Source organism: Schistocerca cancellata, chromosome 2 (genome assembly GCF_023864275.1).
Source record: "Schistocerca cancellata isolate TAMUIC-IGC-003103 chromosome 2, iqSchCanc2.1, whole genome shotgun sequence".
NCBI classification, from domain to species: Eukaryota; Metazoa; Arthropoda; class Insecta; order Orthoptera; family Acrididae; genus Schistocerca; species Schistocerca cancellata.
Window position 1 is genome coordinate 1,069,458,531 of NC_064627.1, and position 17,673 is coordinate 1,069,476,203.

A 17,673-nucleotide genomic window follows, 5' to 3' on the forward strand; every position below is an offset into this window, starting at 1 on the left:
TGGGACTCGGGGCAAGTAAGGCTAGCAACCTGCTTCCCTGGTACTTTAAATATGATGCTGGCAACAATCAGAGCAAAATGCCTCGGACCTTTGGAGGTGACGGAGTCCCACCTCTAACTGACAAACCAGGGACTCCTAAGATATGACTTGGCAAACAAATGGTAATGAGATGGGGAGCTATTAATATCAATGGGGGCTACTCTGGGAAGAAGATAGAGCTGGCAGAGGCTGCAAGTAAGATGGGGCTGGACGTTAGCTGTTAGTGACATTCGGGTAAGGGTGAGAAAGAAGAGGAAGTGGGAGAATACAAGATCTACCTGTCAGGAGTCAAAGCAGGAATAGCACAATGGGGTGTAGGGCTTTACATCAGGAAAGAAATGGAACCCAGCGTAGTTGCAATAAGGTATGTAACGAACGACTGATGTGGATAGATTTGACAGTGTCTAGCAAGAAAATTAGGATTGTGTCAGTATATTCGCATTGTGAAGGGACAGATCAAGATAAGATGTATAGTTTTTATAAGGCACTCAGTGATATAGTTGTTAGAGTAAAGGACAAGGACAGGGTTCTGCTCATGGGTGATTTTAATGCCAGGATTTGAAATCGAACAGAAGGGTATGAAAAGGTTATGGGTATATTTGGAGAGGATATGGAGGCCAACAGGAATGGGAAACAACTCTTGGATTTCTGTGCCAGTATGGGCTTAGTAACCATAAACTCCTTTTTTAAACATAAGAACATTCACCGGTATACTTGGGAAGGCAGGGGAACCAGCTCTGTCATTGACTATATAATAACAGATCAGGAATTCAGGAAGGCTGTGAGGGACACACGTGTATTCAGGGGATTTTTTGATGACACTGATCATTATTTAATCTGCAGTGAAATTGGGATTGTGAGGCCGAAAGTGCAGGAGGTCAGGTCCATATGTAGGAGGATAAGAGTGGAGAACTTCAGGATAAGGAAATCAGGCACAAGTACATAACAGCGATCTCAGAAAGGTACCAGTTAGTTGAATGTAGTCAATTACAGTCATTGGAAAAGGAATGGACAAGGTACAGGGACACAGTACTAGAAGTGGCTAAAGAATGTCTTGGAACAGTAGTGTGTAAAAGTAGGATGAAGCAAACAGCTTGGTGGAATGACACAGTCAAGGCAGCCTGTAAAAGGAAAAAGAAGGCATATCAAAAATGGCTACATACTAGAACTCAGGTAGACAGAGAAAGTTATGTTGAAGAAAGAAACAAAGCCAAACAGATAATTGCAGCATCCAAGAAGAAATCTTGGGAAGACTTTGGAAACAGGTTGGAGACTACGGGTCAAGCTGCTGGAAAACCATTCTGGATTGTAATTAACAGTCTTCGAAAGGGAGGTAAGAAGGAAATGACAAGTATTTTGGACAGGTCAGGAAAACCGCTGGTGAATCCTGTGGATGCCTTGGGCAGATGGAGGGAATATTTTGAAGAACTGCTCAATGTAGGTGAAAATACGATCAGTAATGTTTCAGATTTCGATGTACAATGGGATAGGAATGATGATGGAAATAGGATCACATTTGAGGAAGTGGAGAAAATGGTCAATAGATTGCAGTGCAATAAAGCAGCTGGGGTGGATGAAATTAAGTCAGAACCCATCAAGTACAGTGGAATGTCAGGTCTTAAATGGCTACACAGGATAATTGAAATGGCCTGGGAGTCGGGACAGGTTCCATCAGACTGGACAAAAGCAGTAATCACACCAATCTTTAAACATGGAAACAGAAAAGATTGTAACAACTACAGAGGTATCTCTTTAATCAGCATTGTAGGTAAAATCTTCTCAGGTATTGTTGAAAGGAAAGTGCGAGTATTAGTTGAGGACAATAGGGTGAAAATCAGTGTGGGTTTAGGCCTCTTAGAGGTTGTCAGGACCAGATCTTTAGCTTACGACAAATAATGGAGAAGTGTTATGAGTGGAACAGGGAATTGGATCTATGCTTTATAGATCTAGAAAAGGCATATGACCGGGTTCCTGGGAGGAAGTTATTGTCTGTTCTATGAGATTATGGAATAGGAGGCAAACTTTTGCAAGCAATTAAAGGTCTTTACATGGATAGTCAGGCAGCAGTTAGAGTTGACGGTAAATTGAGTTCATGGTTCAGAGTAGTTTTGGGGGTAAGACAAGGCTGCAACCTCTCTCCACTGTTGTTCATATTATTTATGGATCATGTGTTGAAAACAATAGACTGGCTGGGTGAGATTAAGATATGTGAACACAAAATAAGCAGTCTTGCATATGTGGATGACTTAGTTGTGATGGCAGATTCGATTGAAAGTTTGCAAAGTAATATTTCAGAGCTAGATCAGAAATGTAAGGACGATGGTATGAAGATTAGCATCTCCAAAACGAAAGTAATGTCAGTGGGAAAGAAATATAAACGGATTGAGTTCCAAATAGGAGGAACAAAGTTAGAACAGGTGGACGGTTTCAAGTACTTAGGATGCATATTCTCACAAGATGGCAATATAGTGAAAGAACTGGAAGCAAGGTGTAGCAAAGCTAATGCAGTGAGCGCTCAGCTACGATCTACTCTCTTCTGCAAGAAGGAAATCAGTACCAAGACTAAGTTATCTCTGCACCGTTCAATCTTTCGACCAACTTTGTTGTATGGGTGCGAAAGCTGGGTGGAGTCAGGTTACTTTATCAGCAAGGTTGAAGTTACGGATATGAATGTAGCTAGGATGATTGCAGGTACTAGTAGATGGTAACAATGGCAGGAGGGTGTCCACAATGAGGAAATCAAAGAAAAACTGGGAATGAACTCTATAGATGTAGCAGTCAGGGCGAACAGGCTTAGATGGTGGGGTCATGTTACACGCATGGGAGAAGCAAGGTTACCCAAGAGACTCATGGGTTCAGCAGTAGAGTGTAGGAGGAGTCGGGGCAGACCAAGGAGAAGGTACCTGGATTTGGTTAAGAATGATTTTGAAGTAATAGGTTTAACCTCAGAAGAGGCACCAATGTTAGCACTGAATAGGGGATCATGGAGGAATTTTATAAGGGGGCTATGCTCCAGACTGAACGCTAAATGGCATAATCAGTCTTAAATGATGATGAATGATGATGATGATGAATAGGAATTTCACCTGCACTGGGCAACATGGGACAGTCATGGCCTCATATATGTGTGATGATGATCTTGCACATATGGGTCACTCAGTAGGAATGTTAAACCAGACCGCTGAAGTAAATTCTATAGCAGCACAATATTTCTATGCAGGCTTGGTTTCAATGCAAACAAGTTTAAGATGCATATATTTTGTAAATAGTTAGATATTTTGTATATCGATTTCGAGTATTCAGGCAGCAGGGACTCACTTGTAAATAAGATAGAAACACATAAAAGTGTTTACCTGTGACACAAATAGTACCACAAGGACAGGTAGACAATAAAGTGCACTATTAAGTGAACATGGGACACGCACGCGAGTGCAAAATGCGGACTTCGAAGTGTTTATGAAACTTATAATCACGCGAAAGGGGTGGTGAACAATGGCTATGTTCGAACTAACCATTTATCGACTGTTTGTAACAGCTGACAGGAGATGAATCGATGTCTTCAGCTTCTTCTTGCAGCCTAATTCAATGAGTAATACATTTTTACACACACACAAAGCAATATAGTGAAGTGCAGCATAGTGACATGCTACTTTTAAGGCACAAACTGTGACCAACTTCTCTAAAGACACAGTGTTGGGAGATGTGTTGTCGACAACACATAAACAGTGCAATTACATATCATGTGACACTACAGAGCGATGAATAAACTGTGTAAACAGAGACATTTCATAAATGCCTGCTTAAAAAGAGGTGTGTAACCACACTAAATAAGTGTAACAGACAGTGCTGAGACATGTTTGTTGTGGTTGTTCAAACCAGGAACCATTTTAAAACAGTATGACTAACTTACATTGCGTGAACTGTTAATGCTCTAGTGAATAAACAGTGACGGTTTACATGCATGATAGAGGGATAATTATCACACAACACATGTGCTAATCAGAACCTTTCTCCTATGACACTGTAGTGTGTAGTGATAAATAAAGGACCGGTTCTGCCACGATTTTTGCATTTCATTAAAGCAAGAAGCATCACGTAGATTGGCACCACATGTATACATGCACCAACCCAGCTCAAATCACGTGCACAGAGCATGACTGCCTTCATCATCCCACCAGCCAGCAGCAGGGTGCACGATATGTGGCGCATGATTGAGTGATGTCATTCCTATGAGATGGTGTTAACAGCGACGGTGTGGCGCCACTGCTGCTCGATGCTCTTCGCTTGTCCTCACACTGCACACTGAGCCAATATGTTCGATCAACTGACTTTTAACTAATTAAATGTGCAAAGTAGACTGAATTTTCTGGTGAAACATGAACAAATGTGTGCCAAGAGTACAGTAAAGAATACATTTTGTGTGTTTTCTTATTTGTGAAACATGTTTACAGATGAAGTGACATTTATGGAACTTTTATGACTTGTACATTAATTTGTAGAACTCTTAATGAAATGATTGATCAGTTGGGCTTTAGAGATTCAAGACAATTTTCGTAAACACGAACATTAACAAAACTCTAATTAAAAAGTGAAGGTCCTATGTAAAAGTTTACCTGCTACCTGACTTCTACATTCAAATGAATTTTACTTTTTATTTTGTATGTTATAAAACTAAAAAGTATTGTTCAAGGTGGCTATGAACCGTTTCTTTTTTTGTGTAAATAAATGTAAGCATTTATATAAACCTATGTAAGAAACGCTGTATTTTCTTTATTAATTCCGTGTACTGTCTTTAAATTTTCTTATAATGTAAAATTGTAATTAATTCTTAAATGTGAGGGACCATACAGATGTTAAAGAGAGCAATTGTATTTTTTAAGTGGCAAATAATGCGTCAGATGCAGCGCAAGCAGCGTCAATAATCAAATCTTATGCGACCAGCCACGAATATAAGGAGTGCAGCAAAGTCTCTGAAACATTTTTCCACACAAGAGGCTTCTAGAACAGGAAGAGACTGAGGAAAAATGACAGTAAAGTTGTTTCCAGTTGTCTACTTGTATATAAAATGCTCAGTGTCTGGCTCTCTCTCTCTCTGTATCTCTCTTTCTCACTCGATATTGCTCTCTCTTAATGATCTTTCTCTTGAGTAGTTTTGTACTTGAACAGATATTTTCTAGGTGTGTAAAGTATCTATCTATGTTAAAGTATCGTTAACATATTGTTATTGTTTACCAACAACATTTACTGTGCCTGCCAACTTTTGCATGTTTCAGCTAGGAGAACTGCAAGACTGCCAGTATATTGTATGCTAGCCACTGCCGAACATAATTGATGTTCGAATCTGTAGCAGCTACTTGTGCATCTCTGAGCTCTGTTGAGCCAATCTGTAAATACGTTTCTGAGAAGCACTTCTGTGCATAAAGCATAATAATAATGATCGGCATGCAGACACCAAAGGATGTGTGCAGTCAGTCCACTCCATGATATCAGAGTAGGTTTGACAAAATTGTGAATTGTTAATTTTCTCAGCCTTCGTGGTAAATTTATCTGTGCCATTTGATAATTTAAACTTATCATTTTCATTTTTTCTTGGGTGTTTCTTTTAATTAATGGCACTCTACTTAATTCCCTCTTATCAAATTTTATTTTCCAATTACGACTAAAGGGCGCCACATGAAATAGAGAAAACTTCCTTTTACAGAAAATAATAATTCAAAAGGAAATTCTTGATACAAGCCAAATAGAAATCTCATTACCACATCAGATTCAAGTACACTTAATATCCAGACTATGGAGTAGGTAGGAATATTTTTTGTCAGCACAGAAATCACTAATTAGCTAAATTCTTTAATGAGCACCAAAGCTCACTAGAATTTATACTTGTCTCTTATTCTGTTCACATTGTGTGCATTATTTCATCAGAGTTTTCAGTACAATAGATCAGCAATGTAAAATACTTACAACATTCTTTGTAATAAATGAGAAATTATGCAGTCCTTTATTAGAAATGTAAACATATACTGATTTTCAGCTTCAGCATTCATTTTTAACTATATGGCTACTATTAAATGGAAGCACATTTAATTTGTAACTCCAGTTTATGTTAGTAAAACGATGGAACTCATATTTTACTTATAAAGTAATCAAATGCAATTCGTATTGTTAATTTCTGTGTATTACCTCGTTTCACACTTCTGAACTGTTTCCTTCACAAACAACCTATACACACTCATCAGGAACTAATGTACCTAAATTACACTGTCCACAGTTTATCTCTTTGTATTAATTTTCTATTTTGTAAATTTACGTTTTAAACAATACTATTGATTTCACTAAAAGTAAACATGGATGAACAGCGTTGTCATTACTCAGATTGTAGCCAGAGAGCCAACGTGCAGGCAGTTTGTAACATCAATTGTTCATCGTTGCACAGCACCTATGTAGTAATAAAAGAGTTCATTGCAAGTCTTGAACTTTATTGGTTGTTTCCACAATGTGACAAGATTGCTGCAGTTTGTTACAGCAAAATATTATGCATAACAGGGCATCAGCAACAAAGCAGATAAGAAGATCTAAAACTTGAATATTAAATTTTGCTGCCGAAGTTACATCACCAAAAAACTTTATTGACATTTTCATTTTTATTAGTCTAAATTTTTGATGTAACACATCGTGTTCTGTACCTGGTGGAGAAGCCTTTTTTGTTATTCATTTGTGATGAGACTATTGAATGATATTTCAAAGTGAACATTACTAGTTAGCAGTTTTAAACAATTATATTTAGTCATATACCCAGCAGCAGTGTTTCAAAGTGTTTTTAGGAGCTGGGATGTGTTCACTATTTGCAGCGCTGATATTGTCTGAAAGTTTCAGGTTTGCATGTTTTTGAACGATTTGAACTGTGGACCATTGTGGACAGTTACTGAAAGGACCTGTGGGCATTCCAGTGAACGTTAATTCCATGCCATACTGCTGACCGACATCGCAGTGTAACAAAAGAAGTTAAGTACTTTCATCAGTAATGCTTTTCAGTTGGTTTATTAGTGCTTGATAAGCCATGTACAAAACTTGTGCTAGTATTGCACTGTGTTCTTAAAATTCAGCATGTGATGAATTTGTACTATTTTTTTCAAAATGAGCATCAACACTATAAGTGACATAGGCAAGTGGATCGTAATAACGACGAAGTGCAGCAATGTCTGTCAGCAAAATTCAGTATTAATTACCAGGGAGGAAGAGGATCTTATCTGGAGGTTTGTTCAACCTCTCTTTAGCTAGATATTTTGTCTAATACTAGATAGGCTTCATTTCAGTTGTATTTAGCAGAGCAGTGTTTTAACATTAATTTGCATTTATATCTGAATAAATAACGTCCGTCACGCTTTCGTAGCCATTGTGATTTACTTTTTCTTCTACTTATTTCATATGTCTATTGAAGGTTGAGTTTTTTATGTATTTATTTATTTGTCCATATAAATCTGATTTCCAGTACATATTTTGTACACAAGACATTGGACAAAAACTCTTATTGCCTATTGGTTTTACAACTAACAAACACATTATATCATTCAAATTTTTATAACAAATTGGGTCCATTTAACGAACACTTACAAATTTGAGTACATGCTGTACATTTACAACATATTGCTACCGTTAAAAGCATCAATCTCATGTTCCCATGCTTAAGATAATGGGATGTTTGAGAAAGAAGTTTTGTATAGTTTTGTTCCAGCATGATTTAAACCATTTTGGTATAATGTGGTGTTGCAATGACTAACATGTGTCACTGTCTTTCCTGATACCATAATCATAGACAATTTTGTTTTGTTTTCCTTCCTTAGTATAGATTTTCCGAGATGCTAAACTTCTTTCAATATCTAAATGCAGGGGATATCTTTAAAGAAAGGTTTCATAGTTTTCTGCTGCATACTAGTTTCATTATTGTTATAATTGCCTTTTGTTCCCTTTAAACTGTTTGGTCTGTCCTACATTTCCCCAGAAAATATCATACCTCAATAATGAATGTATGTGTACAAATCATATGACCGTAAGTGTTTCAGCATTAGTGTTGTTAAAGGAATTCTTAGTATATAGCTCATTTGTGTTAGCTTTAAGTTTAAGGATGTGATATGACAGCCTCATATAAGGTTTTCTTGAATATGAATTCCAAAAAATTTACCTTCAGTAACAGCACTCATGTTATGGTTATCCATACAAATGGTTGGCTATGCTGCATGTTTATTTTGATCTGTATCGAAATTCATGAGTACTGTTTTCTGGGAATTTACTGTTAGATTGTTTCTCGATAACCATTTGGACATTTCCTTCTTAATTTTTTTTGCATATGTAGAAAGATCTTTTTCGTAATTCACTTCAAGCAATAAACCAGTGTCTTCTGCAAATAGTAGTGATTCTGACCTGCAGTGAACAATCATTAACATTACTAAAAAAGAAATGGACCTAAAATTGAGCCCCATGGAAGTCATAGTTCTGAAAGGTGTGCCTAGAGTTCATTTAATTCCATGTACCTTACTTCACTTATCTCGGAGCGATACTCAAAATATTATTTAATCGAATTTTATCGCCCCATGTTATAATTTTCACCTGTTAGAAAATTTTCGTTTACTTTGCTGTTTATGACATTGGCATTAACTATTTGTGGAGTTGTCTACATCCATGTACATCCCCTCTACAACCTACAATCTTATTGGGATCACATAGCATCTTTCTCAGACTACTCACAACTTTACTGCTCTCCGCACTAAATCTCACTGTTCCATCTTTATCCAGTTGTGATATCTATCTTATTTCTGACAAAGTTGTGTTTGCTATTCTCTAAGTTCTACCAATTCACTTTTAATTATGACAGTTTGCTCTGTCACTACTGGATATAGTAACAGTAGTGGCGCATTTGCATTATTTGTGCACCCAAAATTTCTAGGGAAATGGATAGGTTAAAGTTAGATATAGTGGGAATTAGTGAAGTTCGGTGGCAGGAGGAACAAGACTTTTGGTCAGGTGATTACAGGGTTATAAATACAAAATCAAATAGGGGTAATGCAGGAGTAGGTTTAATAATGAATAAAAAATAGGAGTGCGGGTTAGCTACTACAAACAGCATAGTGAACGCATTATTGTGGCCAAGATAGACACAAAGCCCATGCCTACTACAGTAGTACAAGTTTATATGCCAACTACCTCTGCAGATGATGAAGAAATAGATGAAATGTATGACGAGATAAAAGAAATTATTCAGGTAGTGAAGGGAGACGAAAATTTAATAGTCATGGGTGACTGGAATTCGTCAGTAGGAAAAGGGAGAGAAGGAAACATAGTAGGTGAATATGGATTGGGGGGAAGGAATGAAAGAGGAAGCCGCCTTGTAGAATTTTGCACAGAGCATAACTTAATCATAGCCAACACTTGGTTCAAGAATCATAAAAGAAGGTTGTACACCTGGAAGAATCCTGGAGATACTAAAAGGTATCAGATAGATTATATAATGGTAAGACAGAGATTTAGGAACCAGGTTTTAAATTGTAAGACATTTCCTGGGGCAGATGTGGATTCTGACCACAATCTATTGGTTATGAACTGCAGATTGAAACTGAAGAAACTGCAAAAAGGTGGGAATTTAAGGAGATGGGACCTGGATAAACTGAAAGAACCAGAGGTTGTAGAGAGTTTCAGGGAGAGCATAAAGGAACAATTGACAGGAATGGGGGAAAGAAATACAGTAGAAGAAGAATGGGTAGCTCTGAGGGATGAAGTAGTGAAGGCAGCAGAGGATCAAGTAGGTAAAAAGACGAGGGCTAATAGAAATCCTTGGGTAACAGAAGAAATATTGAATTTAATTGATGAAAGGAGAAAATATAAAAATGCAGTAAATGAAGCAGGCAAAAAGGAATACAAACGTCTCAAAAATGAGATCGACAGGAAGTGCAAAATGGCTAAGCAGGGATGGCTAGAGGACAAATGTAAGGATGTAGAGGCTTGTCTCACTAGGGGTAAGATAGATACTGCCTACAGGAAAATTAAAGAGACCTTTGGAGATAAGAGAACCACTTGTATGAATATCAAGAGCTCAGATGGCAACCCAGTTCTAAGCAAAGAAGGGAAGGCAGAAAGGTGGAAGGAGTATATAGAGGGTTTATACAAGGGCGATGTACTTGAGGACAATATTATGGAAATGGAAGAAGATGTAGATGAAGACGAAATGGGAGATAAGATACTGCGTGAAGAGTTTGATAGAGCACTGCAAGACCTGAGTCGAAACAAGGCCCCGGGAGTAGACAACATTCCATTTGAACTACTGATGGCCTCGGGAGAGCCAGTCATGAAAAAACTCTACCATCTGGTGAGCACGATGTATGAGACAGGCGAAATACCCTCAGACTTCAAGAAGAATATAATAATTCCAATCCCAAAGAAAGCAGGTGTTGACAGATGTGAAAATTACCGAACTATCAGTTTAATAAGTCACAGCTGCAAAATACTAACGCGAATTCTTTACAGACGAATGGAAAAACTGGTAGTAGCCGACCTCGGGGAAGATCAGTTTGGATTCCATAGAAATGTTGGAACACGTGAGGCAATACTGACCTTACGACTTATCTTAGAAGAAAGATTAAGAAAAGGCAAACCTACGTTTCTAGCATTTGTAGACTTAGAGAAAGCTTTTGACAATGTTAACTGGAATACTCTCTTTCAAATTCTGAAGGTGGCAGGGGTAAAATACAGAGAGCGAAAGGCTATTTACAGTTTGTACAGAAACCAGATGGCAGTTATAAGAGTCGAGGGGCATGAAAGGGAAGCAGTGGTTGGGAAAGGAGTGAGACAGGGTTGTAGCCTCTCCCCGATGTTATTCAATCTGTATATTGAGCAAGCAGTAAAGGAAACAAAAGAAAAATTCGGAGTAGGTATTAAAGTCCATGGAGAAGAAATAAAAACTTTGAGGTTCGCCGATGACATTGTAATTCTGTCAGAGACAGCAAAGGACTTGGAAGAGCAGTTGAACGGAATGGACAGTGTCTTGAAAGGAGGATATACGATGAACATCAACAAAAGCAAAACGAGGATAATGGAATGTAGTCGAATTAAGTCGGGTGATGCTGAGGGAATTAGATTAGGAAATGAGACACTTAAAGTAGTAAAGGAGTTTTGCTATTTAGGGAGTAAAATAACCGATGATGGTCGAAGTAGAGAGGATATAAAATGTAGACTGGCAGTGGCAAGGAAAGCGTTTCTCAAGAAGAGGAATTTGTTAACATCGAGTATAGATTTAAGTGTCAGAAAGTCGTTTCTGAAAGTATTTGTATGGAGTGTAGCCATGTATGGAAGTGAAACATGGACGATAACTAGTTTGGACAAGAAGAGAATAGAAGCTTTCGAAATGTGGTGCTACAGAAGAATGCTGAAGATAAGGTGGGTAGATCACATAACTAATGAGGAGGTTTTGAATAGGATTGGGGAGAAGAGAAGTTTGTGGCACAACTTGACTAGAAGAAGGGATCGGTTGGTAGGACATCTTTTGAGGCATCAAGGGATCACAAAGTTAGCATTGGAGGGCAGTGTGGAGGGTAAAAATCGTAGAGGGAGACCAAGAGATGAATACACTAAGCAGATTCAGAAGGATGTAGGTTGCAGTAGATACTGGGAGATGAAGAAGCTTGCACAGGATAGAGTAGCATGGAGAGCTGCATCAAACCAGTCTCAGGACTGAAGACCACAACAACAACAACAAAATTTCTATTGTTTCAGCAACCTCTCAGTTTTCTCTTCACATCACAGATAAGCTTTTTTTGCATATGAGGTTTGTTGCCTCCACACTGATCGTTGCACACGTTTATTTCTACATGAAACTGCTTGTAGTTCATTTTCTCCTCAGTGTTATGACGAACAGTTTCTTGAGCCTTAGTACACAACTCCAGTTTGTCGCTAATTTCTTCAAACTTACTGTCAATTGACTGACTCAGATAGCCTAAATTACCGCTAGTTGACTGGTTCAAAGAGTCTGTTTTATTTCTTTTTGTTGTCTATTGACCTGACCAAAGACATTTTTCTACAATCTAGTTTACTGGGTACTGACCTGATCAAAGAATCTATTTTACATCCTATACATTTGTTCTGGCTATATTCCAAGTTTTCCATATTTTTCGTTAAAGTCGTTACTATTTAGCTATTCCTTGTTTGAAACATCCTCATCATTGTGCCCCAATTACACATCTGATTCGGTATTGGTACTGTTATTGCTGCAATCTCTCCATACAGTCTTGTAACTATCTCTCTCCAACTTTCCTGTTGGAAATCTATGATCTCTTGATGTATAGTTAGTTAATATAGGTCTTCCATGACTGCCAGATTATTTCTGTTAGTTACTAGCATAGTCTCTGTTAAACAATTCTACACTTGCTGCAAGTCTTTGTAGTGACGGTCCTGTCTCTCTTGTCGAGCTAGAAATTCCTTTCTTCCATTGTTTAAAAGAACATCAAACTCTGATGACAAGGTAAATTAAAACTTTGGTGGTTCTTAGAAAACCAGTAAATGTCGACTGATGGGCGCCATGTGTAATCGGCCTAAATGCTTTTGTATATGATCAATCGAGCATGATTTAAATGTATCTAATGTTCAGATAAGCTATCAATGCCATTTAATATAAACTGAAAGAAAACAGACAAGCATACTACTCATTGTTAAAGTGAGAGAGAAACACATTGTGCTATTAGCGACTAGAAACAAAACTGTGAAATCACATTGATTAATTTGGTTTATTTTGCAGAGTTTGTTATTAATTATGAAATTCAAATATGAAACAGTGATTATTAATTGGATTAGTGTGGTCACCAGTCTGTTTAAAGATAAATGTTATGAACTGATTATATTAGCTTCAATCTGAAATTACATAACAGTTACTGAAACAGTAAATATACAAGCAAAAGGCCAACTGAAAATGCAAGAGATTACAGAATGTTTGGAAGTTGATTACTGGCCCACTGAACACTTTAGTTGGCTTTCTGTAATACCACTACTGTAAAACATTGTAGTTAAGTTCAAACGATGTCACAATTAGGAGCAGTTAAATAAGGCAACGCTAAACAATAAAAGTCGAGATGAAAAAATTAACTAATACAGTAAATTAATTGTCAGTGCCAGAATAATTAGTTTAGTTATTTATCCTTCTCAAATATATAATGAATGTAGTTAATGACTGAACATGTGAAATAGTCCACTTCATTTGAATAATAAAATTTAAATTTCTCTTTCTGACATTTTCAAAATTTTCGTATTACAGTTTCTTACTTTTTGAATAATATGGCACTCTGCTGTTATAGTGACAGGAAAAGTATCCTACTGGTGGTAACAATGATGCAGAATAATCATCAACATAGGCTCAGAATTACAGTTTACAGAAACACTGTATTCTTTGATAAACTGATTATATGACAATGGCAAGTCTTGTACATTACTAAATGCCTGATATGGCACAGTCTTACTCTGAGACGGATCTGTTATTGAAAAGATGTAATGGTCTGGTGCTAACAATTAGTAAGCAAAAGGTTCTTCTTCCAGTTATGAACAAATTTTAATATATTTCTGCACACTGAACTCTTCTTTCGGTAATCCTCTTGAAACTTTTCCTTGAATAAAAATTGTACTGTGGCCCAAAAAATTGCTAGCTGGTTGCATCCACAACATCTAACTGTATAGTTTGTCTCTATGTCATCTACACAATATCCTGGGCATACTCTTAGAGTTTATTCACTGTTACAAAGTGACTCCTTATATGCACTCTGACATACCACAGGTACTAGCACAATTCAGAAAATATCTTTGGATTGTACAGAATGCGAAGGCCCTAATATTGCTAGTGTGTCTGCTTACATTAAAGATAAAACTATTTCCAATATTTTGCAAGAATAACACTTAACAACATTTCAGTTAATTAACATGGACAAAAAGACATTGAAAGTATATAATCTTATAATCAGAGAGTAACAAAAAAACGTAGAAAGACTGTTCAAATGTGTGTGAATTCCTAAGGGGCCAAACTGCTGAGGTCATTGGTCCCTAGACTTACACACTACTTTAACTTAAACTAACTTATGCTAAGAACAACACACACACCCATGCCCGAGGGAGGCCTCGAACCTCTGGCGGGAAGGGCTGCGCAGTCTGTGACATGGTGCCTCAAACCATGCAGCCATTCTACATGGCACATAGAGAAATGTAAAGTGCTAAGTATGAAGTACCATCTGTAGTGTTATACACTCTATCATTCTAGCACAGTGTGATCAATTGGGATATTTGGAATGCTTTTGTGGAAGTTTAAGGAAGTAGAATACTTAAGAGCTTTGATGTAACATGTACTTACTGGCAACTGTTATTATATGAAGCCACACTTCCAGAGAATGATGTAGATGCAGAAGATAGCAAAATGTGTATGGCCTTTTTACTTAATGGAAAGTGGTACCAGTTCATGACAACATCTTTTGATCTTTGAGTGGCCTATTTGAGAGCACTAGATGAAGTTCTTGGAGAAGAACTATCGAAGCAAGTTACACTGTATGGTATTCTAATTAGCAACACTTCATAGGAAGAACACTTAGAAATTCTATGTTGAGTACTAGAAGCTTTAACGAATGCTGGTATAGCAACCAACTTGGACAGATCAGAACTGGAAAATTCATAGATTGAATCCCTCACTTATATAATTCCTCCATGTATAACTGAATGGCATCCAAAGAAAATGGCAGCAGTAAGATATTTTTGTCAACCAAAAGTGCCATACAGAACTTAAACCTTATCTTCGTTCTGCAATCACTATTGCCAGCTTATTCCAGGGAAATTGACTACGATCATAGAACTTTTAAAGAAGGATGCATTATGGAAATGCTGTAGAAAACAACAAGATGCATTTGAATTAACTGGAAACAACTGTGTGAGGTGGCAATATGCCATCATCCTGATTTGAATTTCTATTTTGGTACCGACTGCAGTGCTTATTCTGTTGCTTCAGAAGTGTATCAGTTGATTGAAGTTAACAGTCGTTCATCACCATACACTTTGGTGAGCCATGCACTTACTAACTGTGAAAGTAAATTCACAGTTTTGGGAAAAGCAGCACTTTGCATTGTAAGGAGTTTTGAAATGTTTCTCTCCTACTTGCTAGAAAGGCACTTTAGTTATTGTTAGATTGCGAGTTAATGCACAACATGATAACCCAGTGTGCATTAGCACTTCAGGAATATGATCTTGAGATACAATATACACCAGGGTGACAAAATAATGTACTGGACGCTCTTTGAAAACCATAAAAGGAAAATAAATCTATTAATGTCGCAAATTCCAGGGAGTAACATGTGAGAATTCCTTTTTTAAGAGGTGTGCAACATGGCTACTTCATGCAAAGGTTTCCACACAGTATCAGATGAGAGAATGACGAGGAAGAAATTCTAAAATGATGGAAATACGAATATACAAATAAAGACAAGACACATAATCATTATATAAAGCATGATAATGTGTTATACATAAAAATTCAGATAACTGAAGTCTGTACTCAAACCCACTGTAGATGAACTTACAAAATATATGCATATTAGGTAAGCTTTGTAGCATGTGAATGCATGCTAGAGTTGCTAGAGAGAGTAATTTTCGACAACAAGACCCAGAAAGTCAGAGGATAATTAATGTCTTGTTATGTCTGTAACAAATTGCAGTTTCTACTTCTTAGCACAACGGTTTCATGCCCAGAGCATACTCTCAAAGCAGGGAGAAATTTGAGCAACTTATCTTTATGGCCACTGCCATTATTTAAAGAAAACTTCATACAAATAATGGTCATTCTGTACATCTTCTCGAAGTTTGTATGATTCTATCCATTAAGAAACGCTAATAGCAAAGTACTGATTAAAAACTGGAAGATGACAACAGAAACATCATTTCCCATGAGAGCATATTGTTAAATCTATTCATATCTTTGGACAGATTTTTTGAGGGACTTTTTTGATATTTTCTTATAAGCCATCATCAAATATACCTGTGTGACTAATGTATGAGGTGGGTCACCTATTCTGTGCTCACTATGGAAAAAGGTAGAACACATGGACTGAAAAGTAAGGTGACCTTGAAACAGTAATCAACTATTTGTGTTGTGACTCAACTGGATGACCTACATGCACTGTTATCTTTGGTAAAAGAACTAGGCTACATAATTTTCCACAGAGGAGTGAGCAGACACAAGATGATCAAGCTAGAATAGCATTATAGACCATGAGAAAATGGCAGGAGGAAGAAAATATGCATATGACAGAATTGTGAAGATTATCAATAAAGGAATAAAGAAGTTCTGTCGCTATTATCATGGACTGTCAAAAATTGGGAAGATTGTTCACCCTAATTCTGTCCAAGTGGATATGGTGAAGTCTGAAACATATCAAGGTCATCATCATGTTGAAAACATAAAATTTTATCATCATCAAGAAATTTTACAAAAGGATGTGAATAAATGAACAGCAATTTTCTTTCAACGAAGATGTCAGTCTGGATTAACAGACAACAGTCATAGCTATAGCGACCTAGGTTAGTGCACAGTAGTAGGTAGCTGCTGTAAATGTTTAAGTAACTGCAGCAGTTAGCAGCAATGGGCTACTGATAAGTATGTATTCGAGTGCTATACTATTACTTCCAGACAATATATTTTGAGACAAAGAGCAGGAAATGCTGTACACGCAGTGTGTCTGTATATTGTTCACAATGCTCCGGTAAATACTTTTTGTTTTTGCATGTTGCTGAGTGATCAAGTGGATTGTGGCAGGCCACCCCATGGAACCACAGGTGGCTGCTCTGATTGACTGTGTCACTCGACTCACATGGCAACAAATCATGGCCAGCACAGAGCAGCTGTATGGTACTACTGCATTCTGATATCTCTCAAGCTGCCATGCTTACCACATGTTCCTTAATTTCCACTGGCATCAGTTTAACAGTCCACAAGTTCAGGATATGATATAATTGTATGTGGATTGCAGCTCAGTGTGGGCAGTGTATTACAAGCAGATCAACTAATGATATGTTCACAACGTTTTTTACATTTGATTTTACAAGTGCTTCAAGAATTTTTGTGATTGCATGTGGCATACAGAATAACATCTAGGCAGGGTCTTAAATGCACGGTAACTAATGAAGTGTTTCGTTATTTATTAAAAAACCAATTGTTTGTTACCTGTATGTGAATAGTCTAATAGAATTTATGTGGGAAAATGTAAATTCTATTGTATATGTAGAAAGTAAACTACGTGCTAAAGTACTTGATATTTTTCAAATGATAATATTCAAACACTTAATAAAATGTACGTAATGCTATGATACTTTTTTGTGACAATGCGATGTGTAGCCTATACTGACTTAAATATGCTTGCTGGTGAAATTTTTCTTTAGTAGTCTGACAATACCAGAATCACATATGGCACTTGCTTAGACTTACCATTTGAAATAGTTGAATTTCTTGCAAATGCATTGTACACATTGTCTTACATAATTAAAAACAACTTGTCTACTTTTTGCTGTTTTGTGGTGATGACACTTGTTCAGTGTACACTTGTCTGTTTTACTGAGACCAAACATTACATTACT